Source organism: Colobus angolensis, unplaced genomic scaffold, assembly GCF_000951035.1.
Source record: "Colobus angolensis palliatus isolate OR3802 unplaced genomic scaffold, Cang.pa_1.0 Scaffold32, whole genome shotgun sequence".
In the NCBI taxonomy this organism is placed as follows: Eukaryota; Metazoa; Chordata; class Mammalia; order Primates; family Cercopithecidae; genus Colobus; species Colobus angolensis.
In genome coordinates this window covers 235,211-239,795 of record NW_012116488.1, presented here as the reverse complement: position 1 = coordinate 239,795, position 4,585 = coordinate 235,211, and positions in this window count along the sequence as shown.

Here is a 4,585-nt window from a genome sequence, read left to right as displayed (position 1 = left end):
GAAGGAACGGGGACAGGAGCCTCCAAGAAGCCTGGGGTCCGTGTGTGGGAAGGAACGGGGACAGGAGCCTCCAAGAAGCCTGGGGTCTGTGTGTGGGAAGGAACGGGGACAGGAGCCTCCAGGAAGCCTGGGGTCCGTGTGTGGGAAGGCGGGGACAGGAGGTTGTGAAGGGCGTGTGGGTTCTGGGAGGCTCACTGTAGTGGAGATGTCCTGCCTTAGACGAGGTCACACAGAGGAAGGTTACCGTGCTGCGGAGTTTTCTTTCCGAGCACGAAATGCTCACTCACCTCCTGGAGGGAGTGGGGCCGCAGCCGGCCCTGACCCAGCTGGGGGTGCGGCTGCTCTCTGGACCCCAGGTCCCAGGGTGGCAGCTAGTGCAGCCTAGGCCACACCGGCACCACCCCTCGCCCCTGTCTCCACGGAGCACCGTGGGACTCTGGCATCAGAGTCCTGGGGCCCCACCCGACACCCACACATTTCCTGTCTTTTCTCAGGCAATCGCCATGGTACCCGGGGCTGGCCTTGTTTCAGCTTCCTGGCAAGTGCCCTGTGGTCAGTCATTTCTGTCCTCGCCTTTACCTCAAATTCTGCTTTTTGCCTTAAGTGCATTCCCAACTCCATCTCTGTGCCAGCTGCGCCCCGTGCAGCCTCTGCCGGCATCTCCTGCTGACAGCAGGTAACATCAACTTTCTGGGTCCTCGGTGAACGGCTTTGTTGAATGCCAGGGTTGGCTTTTGTTTGTTTGTTTTTTGTTTTTTGAAAGGGAGTCTCACCCTGTGGCCTGGGCTGGAGTACAGTGTCACAATCTCGGCTCACTGCAACCTCCACCTCCCGAGTTCAAGCGATTCTCCTGCCTCAGCCTCCTGAGTAGCTGGGATTACAGGCATGAGCTACCACACCCAGCTAATTTTTGTATTTTTGTATTTTTTTTTGAGGCGGAGTCTCGCTCCGTCCCCCAGACCGGAGTGCAGTGGCCGGATCTGAGCTCACTGCAAGCTCCGCCTCCCTGGTTTGCGCCATCCTCCTGCCTCAGCCTCCCGAGTAGCTGGGACTACAGGCGCCCACCACCTCGCCCGGCTAGTTTTTTTGTATTTTTTAGTAGAGACGGGGTTTCACCATGTTGGCCAGGCTGGTCTTGAACTCCTGATCTCAGGTGATCCACCTGCCTCGGCCTCCCAAAGTGCTGGGATTACAGGCTTGAGCCACCGCGCCCGGCCATTTTTGTATTTTTAATAGAGACGGGGTTTCACCATGTTGGCCAGGCTGGTCTTGAACTCCTGATCTCAGGTGATCCACCTGCCTCGGCCTCCCAAAGTGCTGGGATTACAGGCTTGAGCCACCATGCCTGACCTGGGTTGGCCTTTAACCGTCAAGTTTAGTCTGTGTTTCTGAGTGATGATGTAGTTGCATGTATTCCTGTCACTTTGATCATTTTGATTCTGTTTATTATGCATTTCCTTTGCTACGTTTTGTTATTTTCTCCGTGGAAATTAAGGAAGGATCAAGATTGAGTTTATTTTTATTTTTGAGACAGGTTCTCACTCTGTTGCTCAGGCTAGAGTGCAGTGGGATGATCATAGCTCCCTGCAGCCTCAAACTCTGGGGCTCAAGTCATCCTCCCATTTCAGCCTCCTAAAGTGTTGGGATTACAAGCATGAGCCATTGTGCCTGGCCTGAGTTTTCTGTGTTACCCACTCCAAGAAATCTGATTTGTAGTCCTTTTAATTGGTACTGATTTGCTGTGAAAGACCTGTTGACATTTAAGGATAGTCAACAACCCTCCACCCTCCAAAGGTAGGGGAGCTGAAATGCAGGAGAAACAGCAATGCCTTTGATGACTGGGACTTGGCTGCTACTTTGCTCACCTGGGGCCCCGCCCTTCCCGAGGATAGTTTGTGTTTTCCTGGAGCACATCCTTCAGAAGCTCTTTCAATCTTTCAGTGCCTGAAGATGGCGTTTTTGTCCCCCTCGCACCTGGGGATCACAGCGTTCTAGGTTGACAGTTTTGTCTTCTCAGTACTTTGACAATTGTTTTATTGTCTTGTCTCTGTTGTGGTTTTGAGGAGTCTGTGATCAGCCTGCTCCTTGTTCCTGGCAGGACACCTGTATGCTCTGTGGTTGCTTTTAGCATTTTTATTTTGATTTGGTCCCTCTCCTGCCCCCAAGGGCCAGGAGGTTTCAGACACCTTCCTGGGATTCCCTGGAGGGGAGCAGCCTTGATTCCTAAACAAGATTTGTTATTAGCATTGCTTTTGAGCCTCCTTGGGAGTCGCCGAATACAAGCATCTCTCTTCTTGTTTTGGAAGAATCCTCAGTCAGACATTGCATCTCCTTCCTTGGGTGGAAGCTGCTCGGTCACTGTCCTACGCCTCGCCGCGGTGCTGCATGTGCCTCCGCGCCTGCTTCTCCTTCCGTGGGAGCCCCTCCCAGCCCCTCCCTGGCGCCGGGAAGCACAGTGGTCCTGCCCTCTGTGGGCTGTGTGGAGAAGTGTTGCCGGCTAGTCCCAGACCCACAGTATGGAGCACGGGGGTTTTGCCTGGTGTCGGTGATATCAGTGGGGAGTGAGAGGAGCAGGTGGCCCCCTCGGCCATGTTCAGGGTGTGCCTGTGTGGCCGACCACCTCCAGGGCTGAGACCACACAGGAAGCAGTTGGGTTTGTGAGAACCCCCATGGGAAGCTGTGCTGATCCTCCCCTGAGCCAGTGACAGCTGAGGACACAGGCAGTGAGGTGGGGCTCGGTGCCTGGGGCTGAGTTGGGAAGGTTTTGTGTCTGACCCACTTCTTCCCAGGTGGGAGCTCCCTCCTCAGGCACTGCATGCTTCTCTGCGAGGCCACAGCCCAGGTCCCGGGCCTCTGCCTGGTCCTCTTGTGGGCAGTCCACAGACCTGGAGCCCAGGAGGTGGATTCTGAGGTCTGAGTCCCCTGCGGGACAGCAGTTCCATCCTCTGGTCCCTCTCCTGCCCCCAAGGGCCAGGAGGTTTCCCACACCTTCCTGAGATTCCCTGGAGGGGAGCAGCCTTGATTCCTAAACAAGAAGTGGGTCCTAAGTGCATCCTCTTGATGTGGGGCAGAGAAGAAATCTGAGACAGTCTCATGCCCCCACCGCCATCGTTCCCCCACGTTTTTGTGGGGGTGCTCAGTCTGTGCTCTGTCCCTACCCTGGGCTCTGCTCCCGTGGGCTGCATCATGGTTTCTCCTCTCTATGGAGCGTGTGCTGAGCCCCTGGGGATGGATGCAGACCGAGCCTGGGCCCACGTAGACCAACTGGTATGGGTTGTGAGAGAGAGAGAGAGACAGATACATGCTCATGCACATACACACGTGCACACACCCATGCACCGTGCACGCACACACACACCCTGGCCCTGTTCCCCGCCCGTCCCCACCACCTCTTGTTGCAGGTGCTCCTGGTTCCCTCTCTTCACCCAACAGCTGGAGTCATCCTCCTGCCCACATCCGTGCCCTGTGCGGAGCAGGTGCTGGTTCTGCCTTCCCCTGGCCTGCCCCAGGCGGGGACACTACACTGGGAAGCTGCCCCGTTGCAGGCGTTCTCACGGTGCTGCTGCCGTGTTAGCTGTTTGCAGCACAGGCTGGCCAGTCCTGGGGCGCTGTACAGACTCTCCTGGAAGCCTGTCCCTGGCATCCTGTCCTACTGGGGGCACGGTGTCTCAGCAGAAGGTTCTGGCTGCCCCCTGGGGTGCTGGCTTGTGTGACCTGGCCTTGCTGGGCCCAGTGACATGCAGTCTGGGGATGTTCCTGGGACCCGTTGGGCTTGCGGTGGCCACTTAGGAAAGCTGAGCACTGAAAGTGCCAAAACCTGGGACACCTTCTTGCAGGCCCACCCTTCACCCTTTGCCACGTGGGCCATTGGGGAGGGAGAAGGTGGGAGGTTTTGGCAAAGCAGCCCAAAGGTCCAGGCAGACCCAGGGCTGGTGACCGGCCTGGCCTCTCACCCTCCTCACTGAGAGTCACAGCCTGTGGCCCATGGCAGGGCTGCCCAGGACAGGGGCTTGGCCCAGAGGCCTGCAGTGCGAGGCCTGGCCCACAGGCCTTCCCAGAGGGGGTTCTGAGAGCTTCCCCCAGCTGTCACAAGCACCTGCCTGTGCCTCGTCTGTGCTAAAATAGCCCCTGCACAGAAACGCCCTTGCTGGGCAGGGCCCATTCCTGCTGGAAGACACCTGTCAGGCCCCTTCCTGCCTGGGGCCATGTGGAGTGTCCAGCCTGGGGGTGGTCGTGGGGTGTCGAGGGCCTGGGCCTGGATCCACGATCGCCTGTCTCATTCAGAACCTTGCCTGGCTTCCCCTGCGCAGCTGCCCACAGGCAATGGCCCCCGCCTGCTCGGCCTGTCTCCTCCTGCACTGGACCCGTCTGTCTGCCTTCCCGACACCTCTTCTTGCCAGACTCTAGGGCCAAGGGAGTGGGCCCTGGCTGCAGAGGCAGCGCCAGCCAGCCAAGTGGGTCAGCCCACAGACCCCACCTGACCCCAGGGCAGCCTGGCCAGGAGGGCATGGGAAGGGGAGAGCTGTTTCCACCTTGAGGCTGACGCAGACCAGACCTGACTCCATCCTGAGCAGCAGAACGTATG